This window comes from Mobula birostris, chromosome 12 (genome assembly GCF_030028105.1).
Source record: "Mobula birostris isolate sMobBir1 chromosome 12, sMobBir1.hap1, whole genome shotgun sequence".
Classification (NCBI taxonomy): domain Eukaryota; kingdom Metazoa; phylum Chordata; class Chondrichthyes; order Myliobatiformes; family Myliobatidae; genus Mobula; species Mobula birostris.
In genome coordinates this window covers 96,328,781-96,338,328 of record NC_092381.1, presented here as the reverse complement: position 1 = coordinate 96,338,328, position 9,548 = coordinate 96,328,781, and positions in this window count along the sequence as shown.

The following is a 9,548-nucleotide window of genomic DNA, read 5'->3' as shown; positions in this document are numbered from 1 at the left end:
CCCAGGTTCCTGATCTCCCGTGTTCCTGAGCTCCTGGACTCCAGTTTTCCCAGGCTCATGAGCTCCTGTGATCCTGAACTCCTGTGTTCTCAGGCTTCGGTTTTCCTGTCCTCTTGTGTTCCTCAGCTGCTGTGTTCCTGAGGTCATGTGTTTCAGTACTATTGTGCTCCCAAACCCCTGCTTTCCCAAGCTCCTGTGCTCCTGTGTTCCTGAGCTCATGTCTTCCCAAGTTCTGAGCTCCGTGATTCTGTACGTGTCCTCCTGGGCTTCTGCATACCCGAGGTCCTGTCTTCCTGTGTTCCCGAGTTCCTGTGTTCCTGAGCTCGTGTCTTCCCAAGATCCTAAGCTCTGAGTTTCTGTACTCATGTCTTCCTGGGCACCTGTGTTCCAGAGGTCCAGTCTTCCGGTGTTCCTGAGCTTCTGGGCTCCAGTGTTCCTGGGCTCATGAGCTCTTCAGCTATTTTGTTCTTGAGATCCTCTGCTCCTGAACTTCTCTGTTCCTGTGGCAATGTGCTCCTGAGCTCCTGTGATACCTTTTATCTGGGCTCTCGTGTTCCTGGGCTTCCGTGTTCCTGAGTTCCCATGTCCCTGTGCTCCCGAGCTCCTGTACTCCTGTGCTCCCACGTTCCTGTGTTGCCGGCCTCCTATGTTCCCAACTTTGTGTGTTCCCAAGCTCCCATGCTCCTGAGGTTCGTGTTTCTGAGCTCCTGGACTCCATTGTTCCCAGACTCCAGTGTTCCTAGGCTCATGAGCTCCTGTGATGCTGAACACCTGTGTTTCCTGGCTCCTGTGTGCCTGTCCTTTTGTGTTTCTGGACTCCTGTGTTCTTGTCCTCCTGTATTTCTCATCTACTATGTTCCTGAGATCCTGTGTTTCTGTACTGTCATGATCCCGATCTGCTGAACTCCTGTCCTCCTTCGTTTCTGAGCTCCTGTGTTCATGAGCATTACTGGGCTCCCGAGTTCCTGAGCCCCTGAGTTCTCAATCTCCTGGGCACCCATGTTCTTGACCTCTTATTCTCCTGTGCTCTCAAGCTCCAGCGCTCAGAGCTGCTGGGCTCCCATTTTCCTGAGCTACTGGGCTCATGTGCCCCCGGGTCCCTGGTTCCTTGGCCCCCGGGTTCCCATGTCCTGGTGTTTCAGTGTCTCTGTGTTCTTGGATTCCTGCAACCCTGACCTGCTGTGACCCTGTGCTCCTCAGTCATTGTATCCCTATGCACCTGTGTTCTTGTAGTTCTCTGTTCCTGTGCTCCTGGGTTCCCCAGCTGCTGAACTCTGGTCCTCCAGTATTCCCGAGTTCCTCAGCAGCTGAGCTCCTGTCCTCCAGTGCTCCAGTCCTCCAGTGCTCCTGGGCTCCCGTGTTCCCCAGCTGCTGAACTCCTTGCTCCGGTGCTCCTGGGTTCCTGAATTTCCTCAGCAGCTGAGCTCCTGTCCTCCAGTGCTCCTGCCTTCCTGAGGTCCTGCCTTCCTGAGGTCCTGCCTTCCTGAGGTCTCGTCTTCCTGTGTTCTTAAGGTGCAGGGCCCCACTGTTTCTTGACTCCAGTGTCGTTGATCTCCTGTGTTCCTCAGCTGTGGTGTTCTTGAGTTCCTGTGCATCTGTATTCCTGTGCTCCCTAGCTCATGTATTCCTGAGCTCCTGATTCTCTGATGGCCTATGGTCTAGTACCCATCTGTTCCTGAATTCCTCTGTTCCTGCGCTCATGCACATCTGAGCTCCCGTGTTTCTCTGCTCTTGACCTTCTGAGCTCGTGTGCTCCTGGGTTTCTGTCTTCCCAGGTCCCTGGTCTCCCGTGTTCCTCAGCTCCCATGTTCCTGTGCTATCATGTTTCTGAGCTCCTGGACTGCAATGGTCCTTGTGCTTATGAGATTCTGCGATGCCGTACTCCTGTGATTCTGTACTCATGTGTTCCCGGGCTCCTGTGTTCCCAGTCTCCTGTGTTCCCAGTCTCCTGTGTTCCTCTCCTCCTGTGTTTCTCATCAGCTATGTTCCTGAGCTCCTTTGGTTCTATACTCATATGCTCCCAAGCTCATGAGCTCCCATGTTCCTGCGTATCTGTCTTCCTGACCTCCCGTGTTCCTACCCTCTCATGTACCTCTGCTCCCCAGCTCCTGTGCTGCTGGACTCCGGATTTCCCAGGCTGTTCTTTTCCTGGGCTCCTGGGCTCACTAGTCAATGGATTTCCAAGCTTCTGGGCTCCCGAAGTCCTGTTTTCCTGTGTCCCTATGGTCCTGGGTCCTGGACTTCCTCAGCTCCTGTGTTCCTGAGCCCCTGTGTTTCTGAGTACCTGTGTTACTGATATTCTGTCTTCCTCGAATCCTGTCTTTCTGAGCCCCGCCCCCCCTGCAGTTCTGTACTGCTGTGTTTCTGACACCTATGTTCCTGTCCTGTGTTCCTCAGCTGCTCTGTCCTGAGCTCCTGTGCTTCAGTACTCATGTGCTCCCGAACTCCTATGTTTCCAAGTTCCAGAGCTCCCGTGTTTCTGTGCTAACGACCTCCTGTGCTCCTGAACTGCTAGGATCCCTTGTCCCTGAGTTCCTGTGATACCATGCTCCTGTCTTCTCAAGTTCCTGATACTCTGTGTTCCTGAGTTCCAAGGTCCTGAGCTCTGACACTCCGGTGTTTCTGGGCTCATGAGATCCTGTGATACTGTACCCCTGTGTTCCCAGACTCCTGTGTTCCTGTACTCTCCAGCTGCTGTGTTCCTGACCTCCTGTGTTTCGGTACTCTTGTGCTTCCCAGTTCCTGATTTGCTGACTCCCTGATCTCCCATGTTCCTAATTTCACGTTTTTCTGAACTCCTAAGCTCCTGCACTCTAGTGTTCTTGGACTCATGAGCTCCTGTGATGCTGTACTTCTGTTTTCCCAGGTTGCTGTGTTCCTGACATCCTGTTTCCATGCCCTGCTGTGTTCCTAAACCCCTGTGCTTCTATACTCTTGTGCTCCCATGCTCCGTGGTTCACGAGATCTTGTGCTCCCAAGCTCCTGTGTTCCTGAGCTCTTGTATTCCTTTACTCATGTGTTTCTGGGATCCAGTGTTGCTGAGCTCCTGTGTTCCTCGACAGCAATGTTCCTGTCCTCCTGTGATCCCCTACTCCGTGTTCCTGACCTTCAGTGTTCTTGTACTAACAAGCTTCTGAGCAGCTGTGCTCTGGGTTCCTGTGTACCTACCATACTGAGTCACAGAAGTCCTGTGTCCCTGAGCTCCAGTGTCCCAGTGTTCCTGATTTCCTATGTCGCTGGGCTCCTGGGCCCTTCTTCCTGGTCCCCAGTGTTCCAGAGCTCCCATCTTCTTCTACTCTGTTCCTGAGCTCCCGTGTTCCTGATATCCTGCACTCCAGTGTTGCTGGGTTCATGGACTCTGTGCTCCCGGGCTGCTGTGTTCTTGTCATCCTCTGATCCTGTCCTGCTGTTCCTCAGCTCCTGAACTGCCATACCCTTGCGCTCCTGTGCTCCTGGGCTCCCAGGCACCTGTATTCTCGAGCTCCTTTGTTCCTGGGATTCTGTGTTGCTGTGCTCCTGTGTGCCTCAGCAGATGTATTTCTGTGCTCCTGTGTTTCTGAAATCCTATTCTCCCATGCTCTTATGTTCCTGTATCCCTGTGTTCTTGGGATCCTCCGTCCTTAACCTCCGGTGAACCTGAGCTTGTGTATTCCCTGTGTCCCTGGGATCTTGTGTCCCTGTGTTCCTGTGTCCATGTCCCTATGTCCCTGGGATCCTGTGTAACTGGGCTGTTGTGTCCCTGACCTCCAGTGTACTTGAGCTCATGTATTCCCTGAGCTCCTGCGTCCCTCAGCTGCATTGTTCTTCTACTCCTCTGCTCTTGTGTTCCTGAATTCCTGTATTCCAGAGCTCCTGTCTCGCCGAGATCCTCTCTTCTCGAGCTCCTGAGCTCCGTGTTTCTCTACTCCTATCTTCTTTAGCTCCTGTGTTCCTTTCTTCCTGACCCTGAACTCCTGGGTTCCAGTGTTGTTTGGCTCCCGAGCTCCCGAAGCTACTGAGATCCTATTTCCTGGGCTCCTGAAGCTGCTGAGACCCTATTTCCTGGGCTCCCGAGCTCCTGTGTTCCCGTCCTCCTGAGCTTGAGCTCCTGTGTTGGAGCACTGCTGTGCTCCAGAGCTCCTATGTTATCGTGCTCTTGACTTCCTGAGTTCCTGATCTCCCATGTTCCTGAGTGCCCGTGTTCCTGTGCTCCTGTGTCCCATGTCCCTCTTCTCCCATCTTCCTGAGATCCAGGGCTCCTGACTTCCTAGAATCCAGTATTCCTGGGCTTATGAGCTCCTATGACGCTTTATTATGTTCTCCGACAGCTGTTCTCCCTCCTGTGCTTCCGTGCTGCTGTCATCCCAAGTGCCTGATCCCTGTGTTCCTGAACTGCTGCATTCTGGATCTCCTGTGTCCCTATGTGCCCATGTTCCTGTGTCCCTGTATTCCTGGGCTCCTGTGCCCCTGAGCACTTGGGCTACTGAGTCTCTGAGCTCTCGTGTTCTTGTACTCCTCTGCTCCTGTGCCATTTGCTCTTGAGTTCCTGTGCTGCTGTTCCAGAGCTTCTGTGCCCCAAGACAGCCGACCTCCTTGTTCATCACGCCTTCCACCTTTATGGTATTCCCTCTGACATTATTTCTGACCAGGGTGCCCAATTCATCTCTCAGGTCTGGAAATCCTTTTGTCAAGCCCTTGGAGCCTCAGTAAACCTGTCTTCCGGCTTCCATCCGCAGACTAATGGTCAAACAGAATGAGAAAACTAGGATTTGGAAGCAGCACCGTGCTGCATAACCGCCAACAACTCGTCATCCTGGAGCACCCATCTTGTTTGGGTTGAGGACACCTACAACTCCCTGGTCAGCACCACCACCGAAATGTCTCCCTTCGAATGCTCCCTCCACCACCGGAATGTCTCCCTTCGAATGCTCCCTCGGTAACCAACTCCCTCTGTTTCCCACACATGAAGATGACATTGCTGTGCCTTCTGTTCAGTCCCATCTCCGCCGGTGCTGCAAGATCTGGAAGGATGCACGTGTGGCCCTGCTCCGCTCAGCCGACCGCAACCAGAGGATTGCCAATTGCCATCGAGTTCCTGCACCAAATTATCAGCTTGGGTAGAAGGTTTGGCTCTCGTCAAAAGACATCCCCCTCAAGAATGAATTCAAGAAACTCGCCCCTCACTACCTGGGACCACTCGAGATTGAGAGTGTCATCAACCCCTCAGTGGTCAGACTCAAACTGCCCGGATCCATTCACATTCATCCCACGTTCCACATCTCTCAATTGAAACCTGTATTTGTCAGCCCTTTGTGCCCTCCTGCCAAATCCCCTCCACCCTCCAGTACCTGGTCAATTGGGAGAGATATGGCCCGGAGGAACACTCCTGGATTCCCTGCTCCTTCAGCCTGGACCCTTCCCTCCTCCGTGATTTCCATCGAGATAATACGGACAGGCCTGGTGGTTCGCCTGGAGACTCCTGTTGGGGGGGAGGGGTTGTGGGTATTGTTACGGTCCCGATCATTAATTCCCTATCTTTCTCCTAATTTCCTTTGATTATGCCACGGTTCCAACCGTTAATTTCCCATTTGCTTCTAATTCTCTTTGATGACAGAACACCTGGTTTCCATCAAGGCCTGCAGCATAAGAACCCCAGCGTTACAACCACTCATCGCCAGAACGTTGGTTTTGCCTGTGTGGTAATTAATGTTTCCCGGCCACTTAGGACCGTGTGTTCTAAGTTTTGCTCCAGTTTCAAGATTTATCTATGAAACTCCGTCTCTCCATGTCAAGGCTCTGTGTCAAGATCCCTCCTGTTTGCTGTCCAACGTTCACGTCCGCGTAAGCATCTTAACTCATCTCCGTGCCTCTGTCCTGCACTTGGGTTCGCTTCACTCGCTCATTGCAACAGAACGATCTGGCCACAATGGACACAGTGGACACGAATACCCTGCAACAAGCACTCCCCAGCCAGAGCTCCCTACTGGATCTGCACGATCAACTTCTCCGGGATGTCTTCGAGAACCTCCATTCCCTGTCTGCTAATGTAACGAAGATCGGTGACCAGGTGGACTGTGTATCCACTCATTTTACCCCATCCACTCCTGGAACTCTGTCTAACCAGCCCAGACAGCCTGTAGAGGCAACCCCCATGTGTCAGCAACACCCCTGCCAAGAGAGCTGCACGTATCTGAACCAGAACACTACGCTGGGGATTTGGGGAAGTGCCAGACCTTCCTTCTGCAATTCTCTTTGGTGTTCGAACAGCAGTCATCCACATACTCCACGGACAAGTCAAAGATAGCTTATATCACGGGGTTGTTCCGGGGAAGTTAGTGCGTGGGCTATAGCTGTTTGGGATAATCAGTTGGATATCTGCTCTTCTTTCCCCACCTTTATCGCGGAAATGAGAATGATCTTTGACCACCCGATCCATGGTAAAGATGCCGCTAAGCATCTACTCACTCTCCGTCAGGGCTCACCCAGTGTTGCGGAATATTCTGTGGAGTTCCGGACGTTAGCGGCCAACTCGGGGTGGAATGATGAAGCACTCCAAGGGGTATTTCGGAATGGTCTCAGCAATGTGGTGAAAGACGAGTTGGCGACAAAAGATGACACTGACAGCCTGGATTGCTAGATCTGCCTAGCCACCAGGTTGGACAATCGTCTTCGAGAATGCCATAGGGAAAGAACTGGTCGACCACCACCTTTGATCATGGCACTCTTTACTGTCTCCCACCTGCACAAGTCTCTCTTCTCCTCCTGCTCCTAGAATAGCTCCCGGCCTGGCCGTTTCCACCGCCCTAGGACAGGAACCCATGCAGCTAGGACAGAACTGTCTTTCTCCCACAGAGCGACTCCGGAGATTGAGAGTGGGGGAGTGTCTCTATTGCAGCCAGTCCGGCCACTTCTGTGCTACCTTCCCCCTTCGGCCAAAAGGGAAGGCTCACCAGTAGAAAGGAGGACCCTGGTGAGCCAGACAACATTCCCTTCCGTCCCCCGAACCCGGATGCAAATCCAAGATACTTTACGTTACAACCAACAGTCCTTGCCTCTGTCAGCTCCAGTGGCTCCGGCGCTGAGGGAAACCTTTTGGATGGAAACATAGCTTCCCCGGCCGGAATTCCTCTGGAAGCCCGGGCACTGGACAGTAGACTCCTGGCCCGAGTCACACACTGCAAACCACCCCTGTCTCTTATTCTCTCCCAGAACCATTGGGAACAGGTACCATTTAACCTAATTTGCTCTCCTCAAGTTCCTATAGTTCTTGGGTACCCCTGGTTAAGCCGCCATAATCCCCATATTGACTGGTCCACCAGGAAGATAGTCAGCTGGAGTCCATTCTGGCACTCCACTTTCCCCTGTGAAAGTTACCGTGACCTCGTCTGCCGCTGAAACCCCTGACTTATCCAAGGTTCCAGCAGAGTATCATGATCTGGGAGAAGTGTTTAGCGAACAACGGGCTCTTTCCCTGCCTCCACACCGCCCTTACGATTGCGCAATTGAGCTTCTGCCTGGAGTCCCTCTACCCTCCAGTCGGCTGTATAACTTGTCCCAGCCTGAAAGGGAGGCAATTACCTAAATGACTCTCTCACAGCGGGCATTATCCGACCTTCATCTTCCTCCGCAGGTGCAGATTTCTTCTTTGTGGGGAAGAAAGACGGCTCACTGCACCCCTGTATTGACTACCAGGGCCTGAATAGCAACACCATAAGGAATAAGTATCCACTGCCCCTTATCAACTCTGCTTTCGAACCCCTTCACGGAGCCACCATCTTCTCTAAGTTGGACCTACGAAGTGCCTACCACCTGATCAGGATAAGGGAGGGAGATGAGTGGAAAACAGTTTTTAACACTCCTCTTGGTCACTTCGAATACCTGGTCATGCCATTCGGTCTCACCAATGCCACCATGTCCGTCAGGTTCTGCAGAGGTTTTGGGAGAACACACTATTCGTGAAGGCTGAGAAGTGCGAGTTTCATGTCCCTTCTGTCAGTTTCTTAGGGTACATCATCAAGAGTGGGCAAGTGAGGGCAGATCCCGAAAGATCTGGGTGGTGATGGAATGGCCAAAACCCACAACACTCAAGCAACTCCAGCGACTTCAGGGGTTCGCAAACTTTTATTGTCACTTCATCAAGGATTACAGCCAGGTGGCAGCGCCCCTTACTCGACTCACATCTCCTACGACCCCTTTTCACTGGGACCCCGAACTGGACTCAGCCTTCTCTGAGCTGAAGAGGCGTTTCACCTCCGCTCCCATCCTGGTCCAACCTGACCCCTCTTGTCAATTCATTGTGGAAGTTGACGCCTCCAACTCTGGGTGGGAGCGGTCCTCTCCCAACGCTCCAACCCAGACCAAAAGCCCTGTCCCTGGGCCTTCTTTTCTCGCCGGCTATCCCCACCGAACGGAACTACGACGTAGGGAACTGGGAGTTACTAGCCATCAAACTTGCTTTGGAGAAGTGGAGGCACTGGCTGGAGGAAGCAGAACATCCATTTATCGTCTAGACAGATCACAAGAATCTCGCATGCATCCAAACCACAAAACGCCTGAGTTCCCACCAAGCCCGTTGGGCATTATTTTTTGGCCGTTTCAGATTCACACTCACCTGTCGTCGGGGGTCCAAGAACGGGAAGCCCGATGCTCTCTCCCGTCAATATGTCTCCAAGGAGGGCCTTCCCAACCCTGAGTCCATCCTTCTGCCATCCCGGAATTGATCGAACTCTGTCCCTTTTGAAGAGACATTTCTGGTGGCCCTCCATGGATGCTGACACCCATTCCTTCGTCTCTGCCTGTTCTGTTTGTGCCTGCGGAAAAGCCTCCCACCGACCACCTGCTGGGTTGCATCGTTCCCTACCTGTCCCTAGCTGCCCTTGGTCGCACATTGCGCTGGATTTTGTTACTGGGCTACCCACTTCACATGGGAACACTGCCGTACTCATCGTGGTGGGCTGCTTCTCCAGAGCTCTGCATTTCGTAACCGTTCCCAAACTCCTTACAGCCTGTGAGACAGCCGACATCCTTGTTCATCACGCCTTCCACCTTCATGGTATTCCCTCTGACATTATTTCTGACCAGGGCGCCCAATTCATCTCTCAGGTCTGGAAATCCTTTTGTCAAGCCCTTGGAGCCTCAGTAAACCTGTCTTCCGGCTTCCATCCGCAGACTAATGGTCAAACAGAATGAGCAAACCAGGATTTGGAAGCAGCACTGCAGTTCATGACCACCAACAACTCGTCATCCTGGAGCACCCATCTCGTTTGGGTTGAATACGCCCACAACTCCCTGGTCAGCACCACCACTGGAATGTCTCCCTTTGAATGCTCCCTCGGTTACTAACCCCCTCTGTTTCCCGCACATGAAGATGACATTGCTGTGCCTTCTGTTCAAGCCCATCTTCGCCGGTGCCACAAGATCTGGAAGGATGCACGTGTGGCTCTGCTCCGCTCAGCCAACCGCAACCAGAGGATTGCCAATTGCCATCGAATTCCTGCACCAAATTATCGGTCTGGGCAGAAGGTTTGGCTCTTGTCAAAAGACATCCCCCTCAAGAATGAACCCAAGAA